The 18,450-nt window shown below is 48.5% G+C and overlaps 1 protein-coding gene across 11 annotated transcripts in view; it reads left to right on the forward strand.

Annotated features, from left to right (window-relative positions):
* The window catches only part of DNMBP (dynamin binding protein), a 244,578-nt gene that overhangs the window by 42,575 nt on the left and 183,553 nt on the right, over nt 1–18,450 (forward strand). Inside the window, exon 1 of one of the 11 annotated variants that reach the window (XM_029610074.1) lies at nt 7,350–7,425. The exons of the other annotated variants lie outside the window; for them this stretch is intronic. The gene's annotated coding sequence lies outside the window, so the exon portion shown is untranslated. Of the gene's footprint in view, nt 1–7,349; nt 7,426–18,450 lie in introns of those variants that run through there. 11 annotated transcript variants of the gene reach the window in all.

An 18,450-nucleotide genomic window follows, 5' to 3' on the forward strand; every position in this document is an offset into this window, starting at 1 on the left:
ACTCCTGTCCAGACTGATTAGGAAAGAGCAGCTTTCCGTGACCTCACGACACACTAATGTGTCCCAACACAGCTGTTCAGAATCACTGTTCTAAAGGGCTGTTTCTGCGGGTGAAGAACTACTTTATCTGCGCTTCCTTTTGAAAATGACCCTTCCTATTTGTAACTGTAAAGACACCTTTTGCCTCAACCAGAAGGTAAACAAGTTATTCACCTCTTTCTCAGAGAGCATTACAAGCATGCTTGCTAATAATCTTAATTTCACCAGGGGAGATCACTGCCATAATCACCAGAATGTGGACAACTGGACTGACAGGTTTTCTATGGTTATTCTCACAGGACAAGCAGGATGGTAGTCCTCACAAATGGGTGACATTGAGGATGGAGCCCACCACGGAAAACTTCTGTCAAAGTTTAACAGAACTTTGACTGGCCCCTACTGGGCATGCCCAGCAAGGCACTGACCCTGCAGCCAGCAGGGGTCTCCCTTCAGTCTTCTTTTTTCCGCGCAGCAGTTGCCACGCGGTGAAAGGAGCTCTCTAACCACGTTCCTGACAGGAATTTGGAAATTAATTTCCTAAGAAAATTTGCCCCTCAGGGGGTCTCCCTTCGACAAATTTTTTTAGTCATCTTACGGAACCCGGTAAGTTTTTTGCCTTCTTCCATCGACTGCCGTCGAATTTGGCCCTTGAGGCCTGTTGGCACTTACCGATCCCCAGCCTAAATTTTGGCTTCCAGCCATGGCAACGGGGTTCCGTCGTTGTCCGGATTGTACCCGGACTATGTCCATCACAGACCCCCACAGGGTTTGTGTAATGTGTTTGGGTAGTGAGCATGATGTCCTGACTTGCACCAAATGTGCCTTAATGACACCCAAGGGTCGCAAAGCCAGGATGGAGAAGATGGGGCTCCTCTTCCATGCACCCACCCCAACGCCATCGATAGCATCGACGTCATCGGAACCGGCACCGTCGAAGTTGTACCATCATCGTCAACCCTCCGGTGACCGTCCGCCATCGATCGCTTCTCGGCCGTCGACTCCCGTCCCTTCCCCGGATGGGTGAGGGGATCGGAAGGAAAAGCACCGCCATCGACGGCACAAGTCTCGGCCTGTCGAGGATCCACAGCCATCGACCTCTGCTCAAGCCGAGCCACCGACAAAGAAGCCGCAAACAGACCGGACGCCCTCCACATCTCGTTCGCCGGCACCGAGGAAACCCTCACCCTCTCGGGGTGTGGGGGCCGTGATCCCACCGGTTACGGTGGTCCCTCCGGCCCTGCCTCAGCCTCCCTCTCCCGTCGAGCCGGGTATGGTTACCCCTGGTCTCCGGGCAGAACTGGACCGGCTGGTCCAGGAGGCCATCGAGAAAGCGATGAAGAAATTACAACCTCCATCGGCACCGTCTCCGGCACTGGTTCCAGTGCCGCCCCCGGCACCGACGCCGGCACCGGCTTCGCCACCGAGGAGGGAACCGACCACCGAGCCGTTGATACAAGCGCTAGCACCGCTACTGAGCCGCATGGAGGCACTCATGACGGCCCTTCCATCGGTGATTCCAGTGCCATCGACAACACCACCGTCTCCGACTGGTTTCTCATCGGCAGGAGAAACACCGTTTCGAATTCCCCCTTCCGGGGTAGTTCCATCGGTACCTTCTGGTATATCTCCACCGATTTATCCTTCGGCTCCATCGATTCCGCGCCAGGCACAGATTCCATCGGCAGCACCGAAGCCATCGATGCCATTTCTGGTTCCACCTACCGCACCGATTCCACCTCGGTTTCCATCGATGCCTTCAGAGCCTCAGCCAGGTCCATCAGGGCTACAAGCCCCACATGATCCCTACGATACCTGGGGTGATGATGATACCTCTTCTGACACAGATTTGCCTTCGCCACCATCTCCTACAGAGAGTAGAAAAAGATCTCCTCCTGAGGATCTATCTTTCATTAATTTTGTGAAAGAGATGTCAGAAGTTGTACCTTTTCAACTACAATCTGAAGCTGATGACAGACACCAGATGATGGAACTACTTCAATTTCTGGATGCTCCAAAAATCATCGCTTCCATCCCTATACACCAGGTATTTTTGGATCTGCTCAAGAAAAACTTGGAATCTCCTTCATCGGTGTCACCAGTTAACAAGAAAGCTGACTCCACATACCTTGTCCAGTCAGCACCAGGTTTCCAAAAACCTCAACTGGATCATCGCTCTGTTGTGGTTGAGTCCGCGCAGAAGAAGGCGAAGCGTCTTAAGCCGCACTCTTCTACCCCACCTACCAGGGACAACAAATTCCTGGATAGTGTGGGACGGAAAGTGTATCATGGAGCTATGTTGATTTCACGCATAGCTTCATATCAACTTTACATGACTCAATACAACAGAGCCATCCTTAAGCAGATGCAAGACTATGCTGATACGTTGCCGGACCAATACCAACCGCAGCTTCAAGCCCTTCTTCACAAGGGATTTGAGGCAGGGAAGCACGAGATTAGGACTGCCTACGACATATTCGATGCTTCCACGAAGGTTTCAGCCACAGCCATCTCAGCCAGACGTTGGGCTTGGTTAAAGTCATCCAACCTTCGCCCAGAGGTCCAAGATCGTCTTGCTGATTTGCCCTGCTTAGGCGACAATTTGTTTGGAGAGCAAATTCAACAGATTGTGGCGGAGTTAAAAGACCACCATGAGACGTTGAAACAACTCTCATCTGTCCCACCTGAGGTGACCTCCAAGCAACCGCAAAAGAAGGACTCTAAGAAGTCGTTCTTTCGACCGCGCCGCTACTACCCTCCGTCAACTAGGGCTCGTCCTGCACGGTCCTCTAACAGGCCTCAGCCTCGTCAGCCGAGAAAGCAAAGACCTACTGTAGCCCCACCTCCTGGGCCTGCGGTGGGCCTTTGACTTCCCTGTATTGAGCACATGCCAACTCCCTCTTCCACACATCCCTGTGGGAGGTCGGCTGTACCACTTCTTACCCCGTTGGAAACAGATTACCTCAGATCAGTGGGTGCTAGCAATTATCGCACAGGGTTACCACCTCAACTTCATAACACTTCCGCCAGACTCCCCGCCCCTTCAGGCATGGAGTCTAACCAGCCATTTGACTCAATTACATCAAGAAGTATCCCTTCTTCTACAATCAAATGCTATAGAACCCGTCCCTCCTTGTCAACAAGGGAAAGGATTCTATTCCAGATACTTCCTAATACCAAAGAAATCAGGGGGGTTACGTCCAATTCTGGACCTTCGGGCCCTCAACAAGTATCTGCAAAAAGAGAAGTTCAAGATGGTAACCCTGGGCGCCTTGCTCCCTCTGTTGCAAAAGGGGGATTGGCTGTGCTCTCTCGACCTCAAGGACGCTTATACCCACATTGCGATAACACAATCTCATCGCAAGTATCTGCGTTTTCTGATAGGCCACGACCATTATCAATACCGGGTACTACCTTTCGGGCTGGCATCTGCTCCACGAGTCTTTACCAAATGTCTCGTAGTAGTAGCAGCATTTCTCAGGAAGGAAGGTGTCCACGTCTACCCCTATCTGGACGATTGGCTAATCAGGGCCTCCACCCCTCAAATTGCGCAATCCTCCCTAAAGTTGACAATTCACACACTCCTCTCCTTAGGGTTTCTTGTCAATTACGAGAAATCTTGCTTGGTCCCATCTCAGACCTTATCCTTCATTGGAGCAGACTTGGACACCTTACAGGCAAAAGCCTACCTTCCACTTCAACGAGTCCAAACTCTCATGTCCCTAGCTCGCCAGCTCCAGTCTCAACACACTGCCACAGCTCGCCAATTCCTCATCCTCCTAGGACACATGGCATCCTCGGTTCAAGTCACTCCCTTGACCCGACTAGCCATGAGAGTAACACAATGGACTCTGCGACACCAATGGATTCAGGCTCTTCAGCCTCTGTCCTCCATCGTCACAGTTACACAAGCGCTACGCCTGTCTTTAACCTGGTGGACGACTCAAGTCAATCTCCTTCAGGGCTTACCCTTTCTCCTCCCAGATCCACAGGTAATCCTAACCACCGATGCTTCCCACATCGGTTGGGGGGCCCATGTGGACGAATTACAAACCCAAGGGTTGTGGTCGCCAGAGGAAGCCGAATACCAGATAAATTTCTTGGAACTTCGAGCAATTTGCTACGTGCTCAGAACTTTCAAAGATCATCTATCAGATCAGATAATCTTAATCCAGACAGACAACCAAGTGGCCATGTGGTACATAAACAAGCAGGGAGGCACAGGCTCCTTCCTTCTGTGTCAGGAAGCTGCGCAGATTTGGGCAGAAGCCCTCTCCCATTCCATGTACCTCAAGGCCACTTACTTGCCGGGAGTAGACAATGTATTGGCAGACCAGCTGAGCCGTGTCTTCAAGCCACACGAGTGGTCACTCGATCCTCTGGTAGTGACCTCTCTGTTTCACAAGTGGGGTTTTCCCCGCATAGACCTCTTTGCGTCCCCTCAGAACCACAAAGTGGACAATTATTGCTCTCTCATTCGGAGCCAACACTCTCAGCCGAGGGATGCCTTCTCCCTCAAGTGGACGACAGGTCTGCTTTATGCATTCCCTCCACTTCCTCTTCTGTCAAGGACTCTCGTGAAGCTACGCCAGGACAGGGGAACCATGATCCTGATAGCTCCCCACTGGCCACGCCAAGTGTGGTTTCCCATACTCCAGGATCTCTCCATCCGCAGGCACATCCCTCTGGGAACGGATCCGCATCTGCTCACTCAAAACGACGGATGCCTCCTCCATCCCAACCTCCAAGCCTTGTCCCTGACGGCATGGATATTGAAAGGTTAGTCCTTCAGCCTTTTAACCTTTCGGATTCGGTTTCTCGTGTCCTGATAGCTTCACGAAAGCCCTCCACCAGAAGATCCTATTCATATAAATGGAAAAGGTACACATCATGGTGCACTTCTCAGTCCCTTGATCCCCTTTCCTGTCCAATCTCTAAGTTCTTGGACTATTTATGGCACCTTTCAGAATCCGGTCTACAGACCTCTTCCATTAGGATGCATGTCAGTGCGGTAGCCGCCTTCCATAAAGGTATAGAGGGTGTCCCTATTTCAGTACAACCCCTGGTGACACGCTTTCTTAAAGGCTTGCTCCATCTGAAGCCACCCTTACGTCCTCCGGCCCCATCTTGGGACCTTAATCTGGTTCTTGGTCGTCTAATGAAACCACCCTTCGAACCTCTGCACTCCTGTGAATTGAAGTATCTCACATGGAAAGTATTATTCCTGTTGGCCATTACTTCAGCTCGCAGGGTTAGTGAGTTACAGGCCTTAGTCACCTATCCGCCTTACACTAAACTCCTGCAAGACAGGGCGGTACTCCGCACTCACCCTAAATTTTTACCTAAGGTAGTTTCTGAGTTTCATATCAATCAATCCATAATCCTACCTATCTTTTTTCCCAGGCCCCACTCCAACTCCGGGGAACAGACTCTGCATACCCTAGACTGCAAACGGGCTCTAGCTTTTTATCTAGACCGTACAGTTGCTCACAGGAAGGGCACTCAATTGTTTGTCTCCTTCCATCCTAACAAGTTAGGACAACCTGTGGGTAAGCAGGCTCTTTCCTCCTGGTTGGCGGACTGCATTTCTTTTTGCTATCAGCAAGCTGGCATTCCTTTTCAAGACCGTGTAAAAGCACACTCTGTGAGGGCCATGGCGACTTCAGTGGCACACCTTCGATCGGTGCCGCTTCCTGACATCTGTAAAGCTGCAACCTGGAGTTCTCTCCATACCTTTGCAGCCCACTATTGTTTGGACAAAGCTGGAAGACAGGACTCCATCTTCGGCCAATCTGTCTTGCGTAACCTTTTTCCAACTTGATGTACCAACACCCTTCCACCTTCCCGGTAGGGTGCGGATGCCGTTTACCAAATTCCACCCCAGTTGTTGTGCCTGTTGCACATCGTTGGGTACATTTGGTGCAGGTCAGGACATCCTCAGCTCGGTACTCACCCATTTGTGAGGACTACCATCCTGCTTGTCCTGTGAGAAAGCAAATGTTGCTTACCTGATGTAACAGGTGTTCTCACAGGACAGCAGGATGTTAGTCCTCACGAAACCCGCCCGCCACCCCACGGTGTTGGGTTCGTTTTAGTTTTTACTTTTTTAGGCACTGCCTGTAGCTTTGAAAATCAGACTGAAGGGAGACCCCTGCTGGCTGCAGGGTCAGTGCCTTGCTGGGCATGCCCAGTAGGGGCCAGTCAAAGTTCTGTTAAACTTTGACAGAAGTTTTCCGTGGTGGGCTCCATCCTCGATGTCACCCATTTGTGAGGACTAACATCCTGCTGTCCTGTGAGAACACCTGTTACATCAGGTAAGCAACATTTGCTTTCTGGACCAAGGCCAACATTCACTGGCATTTCTGTTGGCATGGATGTAAAAATAAAGTATTACAGATGAGGACTGTTCCTCTAGTTCACAGAGAGATTTCATTAAACAATTCTGGGCTCTCCCTGGTGCTTTAGGGCCCAGGCTTCAGCCCCTGTACATACATATTTCCTTGTTAGTTATTGGTAGACATACCAGCCTTCCTTCCCCAGGGCAGTTGAGACAATAAGTTACTGTTCTGGCACCCATAATATAAGCTCAATATTTCTACAATGACTTGTAGATGCAGTTGTAATAGAAACAAATGTGTACTTTTTTCTATCAGTGCCTGCTCATTTCTGGACATCTTTTCCTCCATCCCACCACATGCACTTCTTTTCCCATTGTATCCTTTCTCCTACTTGTTTCAGATCTTGATCCTGTCTTCCCCCACCCCTCCTCCCAATTATTGTCTTTCTCCCATTCCTCCTCCAAGCTGAAGACTTGGCCTTGATCAGTGTCATGGTCTGGCTCTTTTTCCAACCAAACTGATAGGTTTTATTTTTAGGTGAGACCATGGTTTTTTTTTTTTTTTTATTCCTTATGAAGTCTTGTTCCTTCAGCCTCTTGATGCTGCCCAGTCCCTCAAACACTGCAGCTCCCACTGAGAAGGTCCCAGTGAAAGGTAACTGGATTCATTCCCGGATAATTATAAGAGTTTGAAACAGGAAGTATTTATTTTTTCTTTTACAGCATGGTAATATTTCATTAAAATCTAGTCTGCTTCTTTTCATAGGCCCTTTCATATGATGAGATGTATTGTAACTGAATGACTCGGATAGGGGGCTTTCTTGATCTGCACAGTGTTTTACTGCACAAGCATGAACTCTGCTTGTTAAATGCTTTTGGTGCTTTGACATGTACTGAGCTGCAGAATGCTTGGATCTGTGACAAATTACACATACGGGGAAATGAAAGACTCCTTTTTTTTGTGCTGTCCTGCTGTAGAGCTGTGAACGCCCAACAAATTTCATCTTCCCCAGCTGTTTGCAGTCCCTGACTCAGAGCTCCAGGACGCCCAGGTCAGTTTATGTAACTGTAGCTTATTTCAGAAGATTATCTGTCCCAGCTCCCCCAGCAGAGGATGCCATCAAATTCTGACCCCCTCCCCCACTTTTTCCAGCAGCAATCAGCCGAGCGAGGTGGCGTGGGATGATTCCTTGCTGTTCTTAACAAGGGCAGCGAGGAAGGAGAGAACTCCTGATTTCACCAGGCTGATTTCTAAGTGAGGTTCAGTGCAGCATGATAGAAATTTTAGTGGTATAATTCCCAGATTCCTCCGTAATCCTATTCCCAGCTGCCAGTTCCTGTAGAGTGAAGTAAATATGAAAAATGTCTTCAGGGCAAAACATTCCCAGGAAAACGGGGACTCGTTCTCATTTTCAACGATTCCTATAGCAGCCTGCAGCTGGGGGAATTGAATGACCATGTGGCATGCTTTAGTTCAGAACTGTGGTGTGAGACTTAAGGGGGGGTCGGCACAGTGGGGAGTGTGTTGGGAATCAGATTAGAACCAGTTGAAAGGGAGACGACATATTTAGGATTGAGGAACTGAGAGTTCAGCCAGTTTTTCTTTGGCTTTGCGCAGTGGTTCTGCAGTGGGAATGTTTGTAAAGGAGAAAGATGTCTGTTGGAAAAAAGAGAGATTGTGCATGCGTAAATTGTAAGGAGCAAATTGTGGGAGAAATCTCTGATTCTGAGCAGGAAATGTTTAATTTTCTTCCTTAAAACTAGTTTACACAGCACAGATTCCTTCCTATACACAAAACTGGGGTTTTGATGAGCCTTTCTAGGACACACCCCGTAGTTGCAGCAACAGGGCAGGGAGTAAGTGAAAAGGACTTAGACATGCAGTTTCTGGAGAAGACTTAAAGGCATCACTGTCTTCCTGTCAGCCAAGGTAGAGATTTTGGATGAGAATCATGTTTAAGAAGTGTGATCCCTCTCTTCTGCAAAAATCCTGAGCCACTTAAAGCGCTGAATTTCTTGTAGCAAATTTCTCATGCTGCAAAAAATGCTTGCATTCTGTTTCAGGGGATATTAGTTTCTGCCCTACAGAATTCTTTTGCTTCTCTGCATGTTTTGCAGACTTCTGAATTTTGCAGACTACAAGCCAAAATGACCATGCAATAAACAGAGTAACGTAGAATTTGATGGCAGATAAAGACCAGAAGGACCATCTTGCTGCCCAATCTACTGTACTTTCTATTACAATGCCATGGTAGACGCCAGTTGAGCTCTGGCTTTCCCTTGTCGCCTCCATTTCATTTTTATATTTATGGACCACCTTCTGTGAACAAATACCCCAGTATCCACATACAATAAAGCATCAATGTCAAAATGCATAAAAAATACAACTAATGCTCCTCTGCTAATCTAGCTTGTGTCCCAATTCCATTAGCAGGGCTTTGAATGCTGCAGTTCTCAAGCTTGCTCTTGGGTCCTTGAACATTTAAGGGAGCAGGTCGGATGTAGTGACATGCGGTCAGGGCCTTTCCAAGAGAGCCAGCCTAATCCATGCCTCTTGTGGAGCAGTTCCTGTTACCTCCAAGTATACCCTAACTCATGTGTGACAGAAAGAGGCAGCACAGAACACAGCAGCTGAAGGTGACAGGTCCTAATTGGGCCAATCCCTTCTCTCCTACTCCTTGAGGGTCTGATGCCTTCTGTGCCACTCCCCTTCCACATGGTTGGGCCTGGGAGGAGGTGGCTGGAGGGAAAGGGGAAGGACATGGTTGCAGAATTTCTGCAGGGCTGGCTGTATTCGGCTGGAAGGCCGCAGTATACAGATCAAGGAGGGAGGGGAAGAGAGGAGACAACCGCAGTGCTGTTAATTTTAATTTATAGATTTTGATTTTGGATTGGATTTTTATCCCAACTTCTCAAATTTATGCTCAAAACAGTTTAAAGTATTATTCAGACTCAAAAATAATGTCATTACCTCAGAGTTTACAGTCTAAGTGGATATCTGACTTGCTCAAAGTTTCAAAGAATATCAGTGGGGAAAATGGGATGTAAAACCTGCTTTAACTGAGTTCTTAGCCCATTGCTCTAATCAGTAGATGATGACTACTCTTGATTAGGGCTGAGGAAGAGGAGGAAATGACAAGGGTGTCTTTAGTGGGAGGAAGCATCTTTAGCCACATTCTGGACCTAGGATCAGCTGCATTACGGAGGAGTGAAAAGGCTGAGGGAAGAAAGGATGAAGGAAAGAGGATAGTGAGAAGACTGCTGGGCATGGGGAAGGAGAGAGAGAGAGAGGGTGGGGAGGGAACGGGGAGGGGAGGTAGGATTCCCTTCCTATGTGCTTAACCCTCCTATCAATAAAAAGTTAGTTGGGAAAGTTCACTGACGCTGTAGACTGAGATCTACAGCATCTTTGAATAAAGTCTTTTGAAATATTCCACATTGATTACTTCTTGATTTATACCACTTTTACAAGGATCCTACCATTTTCTAGCACTATACTATTTACATATGATGTTTTACCAGTGAGTTTACTGCTCATCTCCTCCACTCTAATTTTTGCAGGGAGTAATTGTGTAACACAAATGATGGCAGAAAACTGCCAACAAGTCCAATCTAGTCTGCCCAGCAGTGATCTGTTCATCCTGGGTAGATGTGCACACGCGTGTTCTGAGGACAAGCAGGATGGTAGTCCTCACACATAGGTTACATCATCGAAACGGAAAAATTATGTCAAAGTTTTAGAACTTTGACTGAGTCTCATTGAGCATGCTCAGCATGCATTATACTACACATCCAATCGGGGTCCCCTTCAGTCTCTTCTTTTCCGGGGAGCCTGTCATTTTGTGGTCGAGCAAGAGCCTCAATTTTTCTGACTTTTGGCCTACTTGGCCTCTTTTTAGAAAATTTCCTCTCCTATCACTGGTGCATAAGGGCCTGGAGTGCAGAAAACGTGAGGTCTGTTCGACCTACGATGTTTTCGAACTGTATCAAGGGTCTCTGCAGCAGGAATCGGCACTCACAGAATTGCAGATGATTCTGAAGGGATGTAAGACATGGCTCGATAAGATGGAGCACCTCTTTGGGCCAGAAAAGACTAAGTTATCAGCATCAGCACCTCTGAGCCGCACTGATGGTCACCGAACCATTGGCATCGGCGGGACTGTCGGTTAGGTTGATGCTGTCGGTTGGAAGGGATGTCAGATACTGACCATCGTTGGGCTCCTCCAGGTTGAGGATAACTGGTTCCTCATCATCAGCCTTGGCAGCAGGGAAGGATCATGTCGAGTATTGAGGGAAGCCGAAGAAGCATCGGCATCAGTCTCCGTCGATGTATGGTGCCAAGCAAGGGGATGCACTAGCTTTGGCTATGATGCCCGTGAAGCATCCCTGTAGTGAGGAGAGCCATCAGTGCTGGGGGTGCGCGATGGACTTCATCGGTCCTCATGCCAGTCACCAATCCTCCTCTCTGTTCTGAAGAGGATCTGGTCACACCTCCTCCATCCCAGCCTGTTTTGGCAACAGCAATGTTTGAGGAGGAACTGGAGAGGCATGTGCAGCTGGCCGTCAAGAAGGTGATGTGGGGCATCTATGCCATGGGACCATCGCTACTCGAGCTACTGCTAGAATGTCTGCGCACTCTCTTCGGTGTGTTACTGACCCAGCTGGCATTGGTTCCCGTGATGGCATCAATGCCCTGTGGGGCACCACTGCCACCTCCCCCTGACGATCTGGTCATCATTGACGTTTCCTCGGAGGAGGAAGCTCCTCCCAGACTAGCAAAAGCACCAGGGCCTATGGCCCCACATTCAGTTCCATTGGTGCCTTCACCACTGAGTGAAGGCCAGTGCCCAGGGCCCCATCCCTGGTCGATGACAGTGGAGATAAGGGTACCTATGACCCCTGGGAGGATGACTCAGCAGTGGCCTCTGATAATGCTTCTGGTGGTCTCCCATCAGATTCTTTTCTTCCAGAGGAGTGAAGGAAGTGTCCCCGACAGAGGATCTCTCCTTTGCAGGATTTGTCATGTTGATGGCAGAGGACATCCTCTCTCAGTTGATGACTGAAGAGGATAACAGGTACAAAATGCTTGATAACCTCTAGTTCTTGGAGCTTCCCAGGGAGATTGTGGCAATCCTAGTACACAAGATCCTTGTGGAATTACTGTTGAACACCCCCTCACAGTGCCTCCGGTGAATATGACGGTAGATGCAGTCTATCTCATCCAGAAAGCTGTCTGATTCGACCAGCATCAGCTACCCCACCAATTAATGGTAGTCTAATTGGCTCGCAAGAAAGCCAAGCATCCTCAGACCCATTCCTCAGCTCCCTGGGGAAGGATCACAGAGTGATGGATAGTCTTGGAAGGAAGGTGTTCCAAGGGGCTATGCTTATTGCCTGCATAACTGCCTACCAGCTCTATGTGAGCCAGTATGTGCTGGACATCTGGAAACAGGCGCAGAATGTCGCCAAGCAACTGTCTCAGAAGCAGCAAGACACAGGATTTAAGCAATGCCCCGGGTGCATGAGGATCATGTCTATCATGGACTCCCATGATAGATGTCATGCGATGCCCCAAGGCAGAGAACACATCTGGGATTGCAGCACTCGGGACAAGAGGTGCAGGAGCGACTTGCTGACAGGCTGTGCACTAGAGAAAATCTTTTCAGACATAAGGTTAAGGATGAAGTGGCCCAAATCTGCGACTGCCATGTGACCCTGTAGCAGCTCTCCACCAACACTCTTTGCCTATCCTCCTCATCTAGAAGGTCGGTGAGATTGAAGACAAGGAGGTCCTTCTGCCCAAGGAGGTACTATTTTCCGGCCATCGCAGGCAGCAAAGAGCCCTAAATCCCCATCTGGCACCTCGCTCAGCTTCAGGGACGGGGTTTTGACTAGATCGAAGGGACTGGAGCCCAGTCACCCGTATGTGGGGAGATGGAGCTGCCAGTTGGTGGAAGGCTGTGGTTCTTTGCAAATTAGTGGCCTAGTGTAATCTCAGACCAGTGGGTTCTGTCCATTGTTCACCAAGGGTACCAATTGAACTTATTGGATGCCCCACCAAATTGCCCCCCCGAGCCTGTTTTGGGGCCCGGTAGCACATCAGGAGGTACTACTAACAGAGCTCGCCTCCCTCTTAATGGCCAGAGCAGTCAAACCCGTTCCAGGGCAAAGAGGGTGGGAATTTTACTCCCCATACTACCTGATACCAAAGAAAACAGGACGATTCCATCTCATCCTAGACCTAAGGGCTGTGAACAAAATTCATGAAAAAAGAAAACTTCAGGATGGTTTCCCTGGGCACCTTGATCCTCTTTTTGCAAAACGGGGACTGGCTATGCTCCTTCGATCTGAAGGAAGTATTCACTCACATTGAGATCTTTCCAACTCACCTGAAGTATCTCCGATTCATGGTGGGAAAACAGCACATCCAGTATCGCATGCTTCCATTTGGAATTGCACAAAGTCCCACGTGTCTTTACAAAATGCTTGGCTATAGAGGCAATGCACCTTTGAAGACTGGGAGTTCATATTTCCCCAAATCTGGATGATTGGCTGGTCAAGAGCACTTTTCGAGCGGGAGTTGACAGGCCCATGCGCTCAACCATCTGGCTGTTGGGAGACACTAAGGTTAGTCATCAACTACCCCAAGTCTCATCTCAGCCCGTTACCTCTCTTGGACTTTATTGGAGCCCTGCTAGACATGGCTCAGACCAAGGCCTTCCTGCTTAACAAAGAGTCATCAACCTGATGATCATCATGGCAGACATTCAACAGAGCCAGTAGGTGTCAGCTTGGCATATGTTGTGGATGTTGGTCTATACAGCAGCGACAGTTTGTATACATGCGAAAGCTCAATGGACCCTGAGGTCACTGTGGCGCCAAGCCACACAGAGCCTCCAGGATCGCATCTGAGTCACCTTGCTTGTCTGGGACTCTGTCCTGGTGGTGGGTAATTTCATATCTGAAAAGGGGGATCTCATTTCAAAGAAGTCCTACCCAAATTGTCCTAACCACGGATGTCTCCTCCCCGAGTTGGAGAGCTCATGTGAATGGGCTCAGCACTCAGGATGTCTGGTCTGCCCAGGAGCATATCTATCAAATCAGCTCTGGGTGATCAGGTACATTCTGTAGGCTTTCAGAGATGGGCTCTCCAACAAAATCGTCATGATCCAAACTGACAACCAAGTGGAAATGTGGTATATCAACAAGTAGGGAGGAATAGGGTCATATCTCCTGTGCCAGGAAGTGGTTCAGATGTGGTCATGATCCTGTCCCACTGGATGGTGCTCAGGGCTATGTATCTGGCTGGAACAGATAATGTGATAGCGAACAGATTGAGTCATGCCTTCAGACCTTCCAAATGGTCTCTGGACCAAGGGATTGCAAATCAGATCTTCCACCTCTGGGGCATGCCCAGATGTGGATCTCTATGCAGCACCTTGGAACAAGAAGGTTCCTTAATTCTGTTCCCTGTACAGGGCACACGGCAAACCAGCCTCAGAAGCCCTCGCCTGGCATTGGGGTGAGGATCTTCTGTACACGTATCTTCCAGCTCAACTGGTAGCGAAGACTCTCTTGAAGCTTTGCGAGGACAAAGGAACTATGATCTCATAGCCCTTTATTTGCTGAGACAGGTCTGGAAATTGTTCAGTCTGGGGACTTCCCCAGATCTCATCACAGAAGACTGCTGAGGCAGGTTAAGAATCCCAGCCTCCAGGCCCTGTCACTTACAGCCTGGATGTTGAGAGGTTAATATTGCAACTGCTTGATCTCTCCAAAGTGTGTCTCGGGTCCTGATGGCTTCTAGAAAGCCTTCCACTAGAAAGTCCTATGGACTGCAGTGGAGGAGGCTTTCTGTATGATGTGAGCAGAAGACCCTAGATTATTTCTCCTGCTTCACACAAAAACTGGTTGACTACTTTCTACACCTATCGCAAGCTGGCTTGAAGACCAACTCAATTAGAGTTCATCTGAGTGCATTGGCACATACCACCATGGTGTAGATCAGTGGTCCCCAAACCTGTCCTGGAGGGCCACCAGCCAGTCGGGTTTTTGGGATATCCACAATGAATATGCATGAGAGAAAATTTGCATGTTATGGAAGCAGTGCATGCAAATTTTATCTCATGCATATTCATTGTGGATATCCCTAAAACCCGACTGGCTGGTGGCCCTCCAGGACAGGTTTGGGGACCCCTGGTGTAGATGATATGCCCATGTCTGTACAGCCTATAGTTGTACGTTTCAGCAGGGACTGCTTCAGTTGAAGCCTCCCCTAAGGCCTCCCGCTATGACTTGGGATCTCAACATGGTGTTGGCTCAGTTAATGTTTGAGCCGCTGTGCTCCTGTGATCTGAAGTACATAATCTGGAAGGTCATGTTTTTGGTGGCAGTCATTTCAGTGCGCAGGTCAGTAGGCTTCAGACCTTGGTGACTTATCTACCTTACACCAAGTTTTTTCATGACAGAGTGGTCTTAACTATGCTCCATAAGTTCCTGCCTAAGGTGGTGATCGACTTCCATCTTAACCAGATCATCATCCTGCCAACATTTTTTCCCAGACACCATTCGCACCAAGGCAAACAAGTCCTGCACAGTTTGGACTGATAGAGCCTTAACCTTCTATCTGGAGCAGACAGAAGCCCTTAGACAGTCCACCCAAATTTTTGTTTCTTTTGATAGGAATAAGTTGGGCATCGCCATTGCCAAACAGATACTTTCTAATTGGGTAGCAGACAGTGTCTCCTTATGCTCAAGCGAGACTGCATCTTGGGGGCCATCTGAAGACTCACTTATTCGAGCCATGGCAGCAACATTGGCCCACTTGCAAGCAGTTCCCATGGAGGAGATCTGCAGAGCTGCGATCTGGAACTCTCTCCACATCACATTACTTTCTGGATAGGGATGGCTGACGTGACAATAGGTTTGGCCAGTATGTCCTTCAGAACTTATTTGAGGTGAGGAGCCCAACTCTGTTCCCGTCTAGGGCCCATTCTTTGTGTTCAGGATGCCCCCCCCCCCTGTTACAATCAAAACCTGTAATTTAGGTGTTTTCTTGGGCCTCTTTTTCATTGGGTGGGGACAACCTGTAGCTAGGGATTCACCCATGTGTGAGAACTACTATCCTACTTGTCCTCTGAGAAAACAGGGTTGCTTACCTATAACAGGTATTCTTCGAGGTCAGCAGGATGTTACTCCACAAAACCTGCCCCTCACCCTGCGGAGTTGGGTTTCCACTACGTGGGTTTCTTTTCCTTTTTAATTTTATCCTTGAATTCTATATTATAAGACTGAAGGGGACCCCATGTGAACATGTTATGATGCATGCTGAACAAGTTCAATGAGGCTTCTTTAAAGTTCTAGAAACTTTTTGACATGTTTTCCGTGCTGGGCTACATCCGATGTTGTCAACCATGTGTGAGGACCAACATCCTGCTGTCCTCAGCGAACACAATGTTAAAGGTAAGCAACTCTGCTTTCCCACATAGAACCGGCCATCTACTCCCCCTTTCCCCATGTCCCTCACCCAGCCTCTCAGTTTGTAACACTGTCTATTTTGGGTTGTAACTGCTGCTACATGCAAGTTACCCACACATCTTCTGTAGGGTTGTAACTGATGATCTATACAGATTACTCCAGTACATTATTACCATCCTCTTGCTGCTAGGTATCCTCTCTGTTTATCCCATGCCTTTTTGAATTCAGTTGTTTTTGCCTCCGCCACCTCCACTGGAAGGGTATTCCAGGCATCCATCACTCTTTCCCTGAATAAATATTTTCTGACATTGGTCATGAGTCCTTCACCCTTGGAACTTCATATCATCTCTCCCTAATTCTAGATCTTCCTTTCCATTGAAAAAAATGGTGCTTCTTATGTATTAATACCTTTTAGCGCCTCCTTTTGGCCCAGAGCGGCGACTGTCAGCAGGTTTGACAGCCGATGCTCAATTTTGCCGGCATCGGTTCTCGAGCCCGCTGACAGCCTCGGGCTCGGAAACCGGACACTGGCAAATTTGAGTGTCCGGTTTTCGACCCGACAGCCGCCGGCCGACTTCAACATTTTTTTTTTTTTTACTTTTTTTTACCCTTCGGGACCTCCAACTTAATATAGCCATGATATTAAGTTGGAGGGTGCACAGAAAAGCAGTTTTTACTGCTTTTCTGTGCACTTTCCCGGTGCTCGAGGAAATTAGCGCCTACCTTTTGGGTAGGCCCTAATTTCCGAAAGTAAAATGTGCGGCTTGGCACGCATTTGCATGATGAGGGCGCTATTAGGTTCGGCGGGTTGGACGCGCGTTTTCCGCCCCTTACTGAATAAGGGGTAAGGGAAAACGCGCGTCCAATGGCAGGTTAACAGTGCGCTCCATCGGAGTGTACTGTACTGTATTGGCCCGTTTGTCTCTTCTTCTCTAGATGTACATATTTAGAGCTTGAAGTCTCATTTCATATGGCTTCTGATGCAGACCTCACACCATTTTGATTGTCTTTTTCGGGGCTGCCTCTAACATCTCTGTAATTTTTGAGATATGGCCTCCAGAAGCTGGAAGCAGGCGTAACTTTGCCGACAAAGGTAGGGGGGGTTTAGATAGGGTCGGGGGGGGTGGGTTAGGTAAGGGAAGGGAAGGTGCGGGGGGGTGGAAGGAAAGTTCCCTCCAAGGCCGCTCCGATTTCGGAGCGGCCTCGGAGGGAACGGAGGCAGGCTGCGCGGATCGGCGCGCACAGCTGCCGATTTTGGGCAGCCTTGCGGGCGCCGACCCCGGATTTTAATGGCTACGCGCATATCTATTAAAATCCCGCGTACTCTTGTTCGCGCCTGGTGTGCGAACAAAAGTACGCGTGTGCGCAGATTTATAAAATCTGCCCCACTATGTATAAATCCTAACCCTGTCCAGACTCCACTTCTTGGAATGCTTCTCTTCCGTGCATGTGAAAATATGTGCATACAATATATGCGTGTTTGTGCGTGTGTGCATGCATAATTTTACACTCATATGAGTTGCACAATTTTCTAAAGGGCTGTTTTTGTGGGCAAAGCATCTCTTTATCCACAGATGTCCCTTTTGAAAGTTATCCTCTGTGACTGCATTTCTTCCTGTTAGTAAGCTGTGGAGGAATTGTAGTTCTATCGGGACAGGGGAGAGGGGCTATGATGCCAGAAGCAGCTTTGCGGGGGTGGGGGGGGGGGTGTTGAAGAGGCAGTGTTGTGAGGAGGTGGGGTAATAGTGTAAGAGGCTATGAAGGCAGCACCATCTGGAGGAGCAGTGGAGGAGGCTCAACAGTTTTAAGGTGTGGTGAAGTGAAGGCCTTCCATCATCATCTGGAGATGGGCAGAGGAGAGCACTGCAGAAGGCAGTGAGTATAGGGTCATTGAAATGGTGGTGCAAAAGGCTGCAGGGGGATGAAGGATATTATCCATAGCCAGAATTGGGAAAGAAGAACAGAAGATCTAAGAGAAAAAGGGAGGAAGGTATTTATGAGGAAGGGAAAAAGAATGAAAAAATGAGTTGGGAAAGAAGAAACAATGAGACATAGAGGGGTTGCAGTGAAAATGAATGTGACTAGGGAGTGGCTGAAAGACAAGGGAAAACGAGACTGGGAAAGGGGTGAGAATGGGAGATACAAAGCTGGTAGGCAGGCAAGTGGTGATAAAAAGATTGAGAACTGGGAAGGAAAATGATGGTGTAAGAGATGGAGGACAGTGAGAAAGAGTACAGGCAAAATATGTGGAAAGATGGTGAGGTAAAGAGATGAAGGAATGGGAGAGCTTGAAAGCAGATGAGAATGAAAAGGAATGGTTAGGAAAAGCAGGGGGAATAATTAGAGAGAGAGAGCTTGGGAATGATTGGTGATGGGGGAGGAGTGTGAAAGTCACAAATGAAGTGTTTTGTTGTTTTTTTTTTTGGGAAGGGAACGTCAAAGGAGCCAAATAGCTGGAGATTGGTGAGAATAGAAATGCAGTGACAGTAAGATGGAAAACTGAGAGAGGCCAATGGAGAGAAACATTGTGGAGTTGAAGTATTGGAACATGGAGAACTGAAGGGGGAGAATGAGAGGTAAAATCTAAATGTGAGTGGATA

This window comes from Rhinatrema bivittatum, chromosome 7 (assembly GCF_901001135.1).
Source record: "Rhinatrema bivittatum chromosome 7, aRhiBiv1.1, whole genome shotgun sequence".
NCBI classification, from domain to species: domain Eukaryota; kingdom Metazoa; phylum Chordata; class Amphibia; order Gymnophiona; family Rhinatrematidae; genus Rhinatrema; species Rhinatrema bivittatum.